Raw genomic sequence first — 12,421 nt, 5'->3', positions numbered from 1 at the left:
TGGTGTGACATGAGGAATTTTATATACAAGGCTCAAGAAGTCTATTTTTAATACTGTGGTCATTGCATATTCTCGTTATTGTACAGCCAAACGTTTTGAGAATGACACAAATATAAATTTTCATAAAGTCTGCTGCCTCTGTGTTTATGATGGCAATTTGCAATTTGCATATACTCCAGAACATTATGAAGAGCGATCAGATGAGTTGCAATTCATTGCAAAGTCCCTCTTTGCCATGAAAATTAACTTAATCCCATAAAAAAAAACATTTCCATTGCATTTGTGAAGAAGGCTTCAGAGCTCCCAAGAAAGTCCAGGACCGTCTCCTACAGATAATTCAGCTGCGGAATCGGGGGGCACCACCAGTGGAGAGCTTGCTCAGGAATGGCAGCAGGCCAGTCTGAGGACATCGGCACACACAGTGAGGAGAAGACTTTTGGAGGATGGTCTGGTGTCAAGAAGGACAGCAAAGAAGCCACTTCTCAACAGGAAAAACATCAGAGACAGACTGATATTCTGCAAAAGGTACAGGAATAGGAATGCTGAGGACTGGGGGAAAGTCATTTTCTCTGATGAATCCCCTTTCCGATTGTTTGGGGCATCTGGAGAAAACCTTGTCTGGAGAATAAAAGGTGAGCGCTACCATCAGTCCTGTGTCATGCCAACAGTAAAGCATCCTGAGACCATTCATGTGTGGGGTGTCTTCTCAGCCAAGGTAGTAGGCTCACTCACAATTTTGCCTTAGAACACCGCCATGAGTAAAGAACGGTACAAAAACCTCCTCCGAGAGCAACTTCTCCCAACCATCCAAAAACAGTTTGGTGAGGAACAATGCCTTTCCCAGCATGATGGAGCACCTCCCCATAAGGCAAAAGTGATAACTAAGGGTCTTGGGGAACAAAACATCTACATTTTGGGTCCATGGCCAGGAAACTCCCTAGACCATTGAGAACTTGCGGTCAATCCTCAAGAACATAAACACCCCCCCCCCCACACACACACACAAATTCTGCCAAACTCCAAGCATTGATTATGCAAGAATGGGTGGCCATGGGTCAGGATGTGGTCCAAAAGTTGATTGACAGCATGTTGGGGAGAATTTCAGAGGTCTTGAAAAAGAAAGGTCACCACTGACTCTTTGCATAAACTTCATGTAATTGGCAATAGAAGCCTTTGACACTTATGAAATTCTTGTAATTATACGTCAGTATCCCATAGTAACATCTGACAAAAATATCTAAAAACACTCTGTGTACGTAGCGTGAAGGCCTAAACCATCAGCATGTAGGTGAGGCTTGAAAGAGGCGATTGCAAGCCTCACTTCCATATTGGATTAGGAGGGGTGCCACCAGGAAAGAGGAAGTGAGTCAAGAAGTGGATCTTTAATAGGATGACTCTTTCCATGTTGGACCCCGGGGTACATGCCCCCCTGCCCCTCCCTTTCCTAGTTTTCGCCCTGACAAGTTGTGGGTATTTAGAACTGATATACTTATTTGGGGTAATTCAATAAAGTGCTACCAAGAGTTTTATCATGGTTTAGCTCTTTAAAATGACTTGCACCAGATTCAAAAACCCCTACTGCCCGACATGTGCTACAGATTCAGGTAGTTCTTAAAGTGGTTGTAAAGGCTGGTATAGATACCAAATGGTATACAACATACCTGCTGTGTGCAATGCTTTTGCACAGAGTGGCCCCAAACCTCCTTTTCTGGGGTGCCCCTCTGCTGCAGTATGCTCTGACTCTACTCTGATTGCCCTCATAACAAGCAGCTTGCTTATGGGGGCACTTGTGTGGGCACACTCCCAAGTCAGGTTGCGTGCATCCATAGACACACACTGTGTGGCTTGCCTCCGCCCCCTCTCCCTCTGCACAGGATTTGACTGACAGCAGCAGAAGTCAATGACTCTTGTTCTCAAATAAGTTTGTGAGCACAAAGGGGAAAGAATGGAACTGAAGGTGGGCACATTACGGGATTGATAGAGGATTAAGGTAAGTGTTTTACAGGGGGGGGGGGGGGACACTGGCATGGGAACAGTTAAGAAAGATTTAAGCTGGGAGTGGATTTATGCTGGGAGGAGTGATGCTGGGGAAGGAGGGGTGGGGGGAGGGTTTGGGTGGTAGGAGGATTTGTACTTGTACTGGGGGGGGGGGGGGGGGGTGTTGTGAAAGGGAGATTTCTGCCGGTAGGAAGGATTTGCACATTTGGATTTCTGCTAGAAGGGGGGTTTATGCTGGGAGGGGGATTTTTGCCAGGAAGGGGATTAGTGCTGGAAGATTTGATTTGGATTTGTGCCAGAAGGGGGATTTGTGCTCGGAGGGGGGATTTGTGCCAGAAGGGGGATTTGTGCTTGGAGGGGGGATTTGTGCCAGAAGGGGGATTTGTGCTCAGAGGGGGGATTTGTGCCAGAAGGGGGATTTGTGCTCGGAGGGGGGATTTGTGCCAGAAGGAGGATTTGTGCTTGGAGGGGGTATTTGTGCCAGAAGGGGGATTTGTGCTAGGAGGGAGGACATGTGCTAGAAAGGTAATTTGTGCTGAGAGGGGGGATTTGTACTCGGAGGGAGGACTTGTGCTGGGAGTGAAGATTTGTGCTAGAAAAGCGATTTCTGCTGGGAGGTAGGACTAGTAGTAGGCTACAAGGGGAGTATGCACTGGGCCAAAGTATTTGTGCTGGGAGGTAGGATTTATGCTGGGAGGGAGGATTTGTGCTAGAAGGGGGGATTTTAGCCAGAAAGGGGATTTGTGCTGGGAGGAGGGATTTGTGGTGGGAGGGGGTATTTGTTCTGGGAGGAGGGATTTGTGCTGGGAGGGGGTATTTGTTCTGGGAGGAGGGATTTGTGCTGGGAGGGGGGATTTGTGCTGGGTGGGGTGTCGCAGAGGTTTTTTTCATGTACTTACAGAAAATGTACTTATGGTTAGTGATGGCCGAACAGTTCGCCCGGCGGTCGTTTCGCGGCGAATTTCGGCTGTTCGCGATTCACCCGATCGGCGGACTATTGCCGCCGTTCGCCTGGCGGACTTCAGTGTTTTTACTGTGTAAAAGAACTTTGACCTGATGACACATCCATCATGGGGTACAGGACAGCCAATTGAGACATGACAGCACATGGACACTTGGACATTCCCCCTAACCTATAAATACACCCGATCCGGCGGCCATTTTACATTCTTTCTTCTGTCACTATAGGGAAAGGTTGCTGTGTGGAGTAGGGAGAGATAAATCGCTAGCTATTTGGTACACAAAAGTTCTTTTCAGGACTGGTATAGGTGTTAGGTGTATATAGGTTTGCTGTGCTACTGATTCTTGCAGCAGCCTGAGTGTCTTTTGTCAGTTTAGAGAAAGGGACAGAGCGCTGTGTCTGCTGCTATTTTAGGGACAGCCAGATTAGTCATCATCATCATCATCATCATCATCATCATCATTAGCTGTTACTATCAGGTCCACAAAAGTTCTATTCGAGTGACCAGTAATTGTTCCAGTCTACTCTGTTTTGCCAGTTTGTATAGGGACAGGAAGGAAGCAGTGTGTCAGGCAGTGAGGGTCAGTTTAAAGAGTTGCTGTTACTATTAGTTCCACAAAGGTTCTTTTCAGGACTGGTATCAGTGGTACGGTAATAGGCTTGTACACGTATAATATTCTTTCTTCCAAATATAGAAAGAATATTATACTTGACTGCTGCCCTTCTGCTGCAGTCTGCTAATCATTCACAACTCACTTGTTCCACAAAGCTCTTTATCAGGACTGGTAACTTGGTCTGTCTAGGGTGCTACAGTACATAGGGTTGAGTGAGGTACAGTCTGCCGTTCTGTAAGGACTGGTATCGGTCCACAATAGATAGGGTTGACGTGCACCACTGCTGACCGCTGCCCTATACTGCAGCAGTCCTTCATTGGTATAGGGACTGACGTACAGTCTGCTATTCAGTCACACACAACCTACTTGGTCCACAAAGGTCCTTATAAGGACTGGTAACTTGGTGAAGGGTGCTACAGTACATAGGGTTGAGTGAGGTACAGTCTGCCTTTCTGTAAGGACAGGTATCGGTCCACAATAGATAGGGTTGACGTGCACCACTGCTGACCGCTGCCCTATACTGCAGCAGTCCTTCGGCAGTATAGGGACTGATGTACAGTCTGCTATTCAGTCACACACAACCTACTTGGTCCACAAAGGTCCTTATAAGGACTGGTAACTTGGTGAAGGGTGCTACAGTACATAGGGTTGAGTGAGGTACAGTCTGCCGTTCTGTAAGGACTGGTATCGGTCCACAATAGATAGGGTTGACGTGCACCACTGCTGACCGCTGCCCTATACTGCAGCAGTCCTTCATTGGTATAGGGACTGACATACAGTCTGCTATTCAGTCACACACAACCTACTTGGTCCACAAAGGTCCTTATAAGGACTGGTAACTTGGTGAAGGGTGCTACAGTACATAGGGTTGAGTGAGGTACAGTCTGCTGTTCTGTAAGGACCGCTATCGGTCCACAATACATAGGGTTGAGGTGCACCACTGCTGACCGCTGCCCTATACTGCAGCAGTCCTTCATTGGTATAGGGACTGACGTACAGTCTGCTATTCAGTCACACACAACCTACTTGGTCCACAAAGGTCCTTATAAGGACTGGTAACTTGGTGAAGGGTGCTACAGTACATAGGGTTGAGTGAGGTACAGTCTGCCGTTCTGTAAGGACTGGTATCGGTCCACAATAGATAGGGTTGACGTGCACCACTGCTGACCGCTGCCCTATACTGCAGCAGTCCTTTATCAGTATAGGGACTAAGAGTTTTGTCACAGGGTGATTTAAAAAATGACAGGCAGAGGAAGAGGCAGGCCCTTCCGCAGGGGTGGTAGGGGTAGGGCAGGAGCAACAGCCTTGAGCCAAAGTGGGAAGTTGCAGAAGGTGCGTTCAATTACTTTAAAGGACGCACCAGACTTGGTTGAGTGGCTCACTCAGCCTTACTCTTCTGCACCCTCCTCATCCTCTCGATCTGCACCCTCTTCTTCACTCTCTGCTATGTGCACCCCCAAAGACACTACCACCAACAACACCACCACCACCACATACCTTCCGCTTGAGTCACAGGAATTATTTTCCGATCCATATCAAGAGGACATTTCTAATGCGCAGCCACTCTTGGTATTGGATCAGGAAGAGGAGGTAGCAACAACCGCTACTCAGCAGTCTGATAACAGTACCCAGATCAGCCCAAGGAGGAGGTTGGTCCCCGGTGTTGCTGCCTACTCCGAGATCTCTACTTATAGTGGTAGGGAAGGTGACGTTGATGATGACGTGTCTAGTGATGTCACGTGGATGCCCACAAGAGAGGAAGAGGAGGGGAGTTCAGAGGGAGATATGGACCAGCAGATAGGGAGGAGAAGCAGGAATAACTTACATTGCACAGGAGGGACAAAGCAGACTGCAAATGTATCAGGAGCGAGTCATCGACCATGTACGGTCACATCTGGCGCTCCCAGGACACCGGCACATGGCTCCGCAGTGTGGGCTTTTTTTAACGTGTCCGCTGCTGACAATAGCATTGCCATCTGCAATCTTTGCAGTCAACGCATTAGTCGCGGTAAGCCCAACACTCACCTAGGAACGACTGCCTTAAGAAGGCACATGGGCAGCCATCACCGAGCCGAGTGGGAGCAACGGAACACACAAAGCCACACTGCAGGCTCTCACCGTCCAGCCTCGTCTTCTACTTCTCCTTCTCCTCTCTCCTCACAATTGTCCTCCACTCCACCTTCCATCACGCCAAGCTCACGTTTTTCTGCAAAAAGGCAGGCTTCCGTGGGCCTAATGTTCGAGCGTAAAAAAATTATGACGCCGGAGAACCCTCTTGCCCAACGATTGATGGCTGGCTTGTCAGAACTCATAGCCCGCCAACTACTGCCATATAAACTGGTGGACTCGGAGGCCTTTTGCAAATTTGTGGCCATTGGAACTCCACAATGGAAGGTCCCAGGAAGGAAGTATTTCACAGAGAAGGGCATCCCAGAGCTATATGGCCATGTTCAGCGGCAAGTGAATGTATCTCTGGCACACAGTGTCGGTGCCAAGATACATCTGACCACAGACACGTGGTCTAGCAAACACGGGCAAGGAAGGTATATCACTTTTACTGCCCACTGGGTGAACCCTCTGACGGCCGTCAAGCATGTAACCCGTGGCACCCGCGTAGATTTGGTTTTACCGCCACGGATTGCATGCAGGCCTGACTCTTCTTCTCCTCCTCCTCCTACTCCATCCTCCTCCCTCTCCTCCTCAGCTGCCTCCTCCTTTTCCGCTGCTAGCGTCTCTTCCGCTGCACCGCCCAAGCTCCCCAGAACCTATTCCACATGCCAGGTGAGATGTTGCCATGCCGTGCTGCGTCTGTTGTGCCTGGAAGCCAAGAGCCACACTGGCCCGGCACTCCTTTCAGCTTTGCGTTCACAGGCAGATCAGTGGCTAACACCGCTCAATTTGACAGTTGGTAAAGTGGTGTGTGACAACGGTGCCAATCTGCTTAGCGCATTGAAACAGGGCAAAATCACGCACGTGCCATGCATGGCACACGTCTTAAACTTGGTCGTGCAGCGATTCCTTGTCAAATACCCTGGGGTCCAGGACATCTTGCGGCAGGCAAGGAAAATCTCGGCCCATTTCAGAAGATCTTACACGGCCATGGCTCGCCTTGCTGACATTCAGCGGCGACACCATCTGCCGGTCAGACGTCTTATTTGCGATTGCCCGACGCGATGGAACTCAACCTTCTATATGCTTGATAGGCTGCTCCAGCAGAAACGTGCAGTTAACAGCGCCAGTGGCTGCTCATGCGCGACGCATGCAGACTTCTGCGGCCATTTGAGGAGATCACCAAACTGGTCAGTCGCAGCCATGGCGCCATCAGTGACATGGTACCTTATGCCTTCTTTATGGAGCGTGCATTGCGTCGTGTCATTGATCAAGCTGTGGAGGAGCAGGAGCGGGAAGATGAGGAAGTCGCAATGCTGGATGAATTCCCAGGGGGGGCTACTCTATCTGAGACAAGTCAACAACAGGAGTCTGATGAGGAGTCAGAGGAGGATGGTGCCGGGGCGGATGAGGCGAAGCAAGAAGAGCATGCTTTAAACCTTTCTGGGATCCCTGTTGTGTGTGGATGGGGAGAGGAGAATGAAGAGGACGACATTATCCTGGATGATGAGCAGGAGCCAGGCCACCACACCGCTTCCACTTTAGTGCAAATGGGGGCCTTCATGCTCCAGTGTTTTAATAGGGACCCCCGTATAAAAAGCATAAGGGTCAAGGACCAGTACTGGGTGGCAACGTACTTAGACCCCCGGTACAAACACAAAATGGCGGAAATGTTACCGCCGTCGCAGAGGGCTGTCAGAATGCAGCACTTCCAGGCCTTGCTTCGAGAAATGCTGCATTCTGCTTTTGCGAGTGCTGGCAGAGGAGCAATTCACACTCCCAGAGAAGGAGTTGCGGATACCAATCCAACAGCGCCTGCAAGAAGAGGCCGGTTTGAAGATGTGTTGGTGACTTCGGATATGAGGTCATTCTTTCAGCCGACCCATCGACATTTGCAATCGAACTGTTGGCTTGCCCCTCATCCAGTGTCCTGTCCGAAAGGACGTTCAGCGCAGCAGGGGGGATCGTGACCGATAAGCGTACTCGCCTAGCTCACGACAGTGTTAACTACCTCACATTTCTAAAAATGAATGAGGCATGGATCTCGGAGGAATTCAACACATGTGACCAGTAGACCATGTATATGTCTATAAACAATTTTTTTTAATCAAGCACACAGACCTTCTTTCTTCATTTGGCTCACTTCCTTGTCCCAAAAAAGCACACCGTACTATATGCCCCTACCCTCCTCTTTGAAGAGGTTGAGCGGTGTCATATTTCTACTGGGGCTGCTTATGAGGGGATCACACCATCCCTGTGCTGTGCTGACTTTCTCCTGGGGGTTCTTATTATGAGGGGATCACACCATCCCTGTGCTGTGCTGACTTCCTCCTGGGGGTTCTTATTATGAGGGGATCACACCATCCCTGTCCTGTGCTGATTTACTCCTGGGCCTGCTTATTATGAAGGGATCACACCATCCCTGTCCTGTGCTGACTTACTCCTGGGGGTTCTTATTATGAGGGGATCACACCATCCCTGTGCTGTGCTGACTTCCTCCTGGGGGTTCTTATTATGAGGGGATGACACCATCCCTGTGCTGTGCTGACTTCCTCCTGGGGCTGCTTACGGTCTGCTGTCAGTGCTGTATATCACGGTGCTGGTGTGAGTGCTTAATGTCACGCTGCTGCTGTCAGTGCTGTATATCACGGTGCTGATGTCAGTGCTTAATGTCACGCTTCTGATGTCAGTGCTCTCTATCACGGTGCTGCTGTCAGTGCTGTATATCACGGTGCTGGTGTGAGTGCTTAATGTCACGCTGCTGCTGTCAGTGCTGTATATCACGATGCTGCTGTCAGTGCTGTATATCACGGTGCTGATGTCAGTGCTTATTGTCACGCTTCTGATGTCAGTGCTCTCTATCACGGTGCTGCTGTCAGTGCTGTATATCACGGTGCTGATGTCAGTGCTTAATGTCACGCTTCTGATGTCAGTGCTCTCTATCACGGTGCTGCTGTAAGTGCTGTATATCACGGTGCTGATGTCAGTGCTTAATGTCACGCTTCTGATGTCAGTGCTCTCTATCACGGTGCTGCTGTCAGTGCTGTATATCACGGTGCTGGTGTGAGTGCTTGATGTCACGCTGCTGCTGTCAGTGCTCTCTATCACGGTGCTGCTGTCAGTGCTGTATATCACGGTGCTGATGTCAGTGCTCTCTATCACGGTGCTGCTGTCAGTGCTGTATATCACGGTGCTGATGTCAGTGCTGTATGTCACGCTTCTGATGTCAGTGCTCTCTACCACGGTGCTGCTGTGAGTGATTTATGTCACGCTGCTGATGTCAGTGCTCTCTATCACGGTGTTGCTGTGTCATTGCTGTATGTCACGCTGCTGGTGATCATCTCCTGCACCCTCTTCTTTGCCTACCCTGGTCCCTGACCTTCCGTCTCCTCCATTGCCTTCATGCGCTCCACAGTCCTGAATTGTCAGAACAATTTCCCATATAAAAAAAGAATGCTTGTAGTTATCGATCCCAAATTCACCTCATACATGTATTATGTCATTGGCCATGTGGTGGGACTATGTTTGCCCAGCTAATAATTATTTTGTGGCTGCAAATTTGACCTAAAGGTTTGCGAAGTTCGCCTCCCATTGAAGTCAATGGGGCCCGCCGCGAACTTTCCGTTTCGCGAACTATCGGCCGCGTTCGCGGTCCGCGTTCGCGAAACGTCCCATCGGAAGTTCGTCCATCACTACTTATGGTAGCTTCAAAAAATAAAATGAATGCAGCCACCACACGGAGCGTACACTCACTCACACTCATACATTTGGGGTCGTACTTTTGTGCACCACTCAATCTCCCATAGGACTTTGTACGGTGAAAGAGTAACACCGGGTGGATCATTATCCAGCATCATAAATGAACCCTCATCTCACCAAGGACACATCATTAGAAAGCTCGGCATAAATGCTACAATAAAAATATATTAGACACAAGGAATTTGATTCGGTTCTTCTCTCTGTCTGCACCGTGCCGGGGAACTTTCCCAGCCGCATCATGCTTGTCAGGGGGGTGGCATTACCCACCCATAGACAATAGGAAGTGGGGGAGGGGGGACCTCGCCAACAAGCTCACAGAGGACAGTATAAATCCAAGACTTAAAAATGCCCAAAAATATCAACAGATGAAGATCTCACATTTGTATTGAGGCCCTAATTGCAATAACAGCATATTTAGCATTTTTCACACGGGTGGTAACAAGGAAAGGGGGGGGGGGCAACAGAGGAGGGGGGATGGGGGGATGAAAACAGACAACCGAGCCTCAGTTTTACTGTACTCTTCAGTTGCTCCACCTAAACTCTGCGCACATGCTGCAGCCATGACGATGCTTTGGTTTGTGGCCACAGCTTTTTTTTCCTGGGCTTGCAGGGTCTGACGGGCGGCACCTCCTGTCAAACTCACCTACTGAGGTCAATTGTGCTTGGCTTGCAATTTGTGGAGTGAAATTTTAATACAAACCCCCCCCCCCACCCCCACATCAGTGTCTTCTATTAAATTCAAGAGAAAAAGAGATATTTAAAATATCCTACCTCAAAACCTTAAAGGGTAACTCCACTTTTGTGGGGGGATAGCAAAAAAAAAATAATAATAATAATAAATATATAGTATTTATAATTACTACACAAGTCATATTGTAATTCAATGTTTTCAAAGGTGATCTTTCCTCCTCAGCAGCCTCTGTAATTTTCTGTAAAATGCAATATGGCCACACCGATAGTATACAAAACACCCCCCAGAAAAAAAAAATCCCCATAAAGATCTCCAAAAGCGACAACTTCTAGGATCATTCCACAATGGTATCTCTTGTGCAAAAAGTGCGCCAATGGCTTCAGGTGACTCGGAGTGGAGATGTGAACCGTCTCCATCGAGAATTATTGATTTTTTATCTCCTCCAGCGTTTTTGAGCTTCAAGCAGATAATCACTCAGGTGTGAATGGGGCCTTATAATATGTAACAACATCTCTTCATATTAGAGGCAATTAATACTTAATGCACAGCTCTTACAGTAAAGAATCCTTTCCACATGCCCTTTCTTTCTACAGTGCCTTTAGATTACTGAGTGCTGAGTTTACTATATGTGATTATTTCCCCTATGGATTTCCTCTTTTCTCAAGAATTAATAGATTACTTAACCTGTCCTCGTGCATGCAGTTCTACATGACCCCCCTCTCCCCCCCTCGCTAAACTGAGTTTTTATTTTATAATGCTGCAAAAATCAACATTTAATGTAAATGCAAAAAAAAAAAAAAAAATGTTCAAATGTTTTTCTTTTCCTTTACAACAGTCTACAGTTATAATTAGGCCGTGTAGCTTGGCAGGTATAGAATAGTATAGAATAGAGTTATTGACTTACCTGGTCCTGGACAGTAACCACAGGAATCTTCAGTAATCAGGATATGTTCATAGAACTCTATAGGTGACGCTGGCCTGTGGGTGGGACTCATTCATTACCTTATTGTGGGTGTGCAGATTTCAATATTCAATAATAAATAGCATTCTGGAGAAATTTAACTTGACAAGGAAATAGTCTGAAGAAAAATACTGGAAGTAGAGGTTTTATTGCTATTTTCTATATGTGGGAGGTAAATATCTCCCTATATTCCTTCTGAATGCCTAATACTTTGTTAAGTATCAAAGAGGAAAAGTGGGGAGATATTGATTATCTGAAGGAAACTTGCTTTCACATACAATATTAATTTGGGACTTTTTAGAAATATGCAAAAGAAAATACAAAAATCTTTATTTCTTTAACCAAAACCCCCCCCCACCCCTTATTTTACTAGGCAAATTTACCGTATTCATTAAAGCGGGAGTCCACCGGGACTCCGCGTTTTTTTTTTTTTTTTAAAAGCCAGCAGCTACAAATACTGCAGCTGCTGACTTTTAAAATAGTGACACTTACCTGTCCAGCGCGCCCGCGATGTCGGCACCCGAAGCCGATCTCTAGGTCGTCTGTCGGGTCCTGCCGCCGCCATCTTGGGTATGGGAATCAGGAAATGGAGCCTCTCGGCTTCATTTCCCGGTTCCCTACTGCGCATGCTCGAATTGCGCTGCGCAATAAGGACGCTCCCCGCTGCCTCTGGGATCTGTGTGTTTCCCAGCAGGCAGCGGGGCACTTGTGGAAAGGGGCGTAAGTTACGCCCCTTTCCGCATAGAGCTATCCCGGTAGTGGGTGCAGTTACCTGGATTATCCAGGTAACTGCACCCCCCTCCCCCCTGAAAGGTGCCGATTGTGGCACCGGAGGGGGGGAGGGTTCCGATGAGCGGAAGGTCCACTTTAGGGTGGACCTCCGCTTTAAAAATGTTAAAAAGTAAAAAGTTGCACATAGAGCCCCTTATTTTGCTTGTAATCGTCCGCATGACCGTGCATATTTCATATAGAAAATAACTCTTTCAATACTGCCCCCAAGATGATACAAAAAATAACAATAATTTGTAATAAAATAATAATAATAATTTATGAGCACCCCCCCCCATCAAATCAAATCATTCTCTGCAGCTATTACCTTTTGTACCACCACCCCCTCCCTTTAGAATGTAAGCTCTATGAGCCGGGCCCTCCTGTACCTTTTGTATTGTACTGTAATTGTGTTGTCCCCCCTATACATTGTAAAGCGCTGCGTAAACTGTTGGCGCTATATAAATCGTGTATAATAATAATAAGAATAATTTATGAGCATTTTTTAATCTCCCCAAAAATTTCACTTTAATAGGGCAGTGCAATGTTCTGTGTTTTCT

The sequence above is a fragment of the Lithobates pipiens genome, unplaced genomic scaffold (genome assembly GCF_037356315.1).
Source record: "Lithobates pipiens isolate NorthernLeopardFrog02 unplaced genomic scaffold, aLitPip1_a1.2 Scaffold_10, whole genome shotgun sequence".
Classification (NCBI taxonomy): Eukaryota; Metazoa; Chordata; class Amphibia; order Anura; family Ranidae; genus Lithobates; species Lithobates pipiens.
This window is presented reverse-complemented; position numbering follows the sequence as displayed.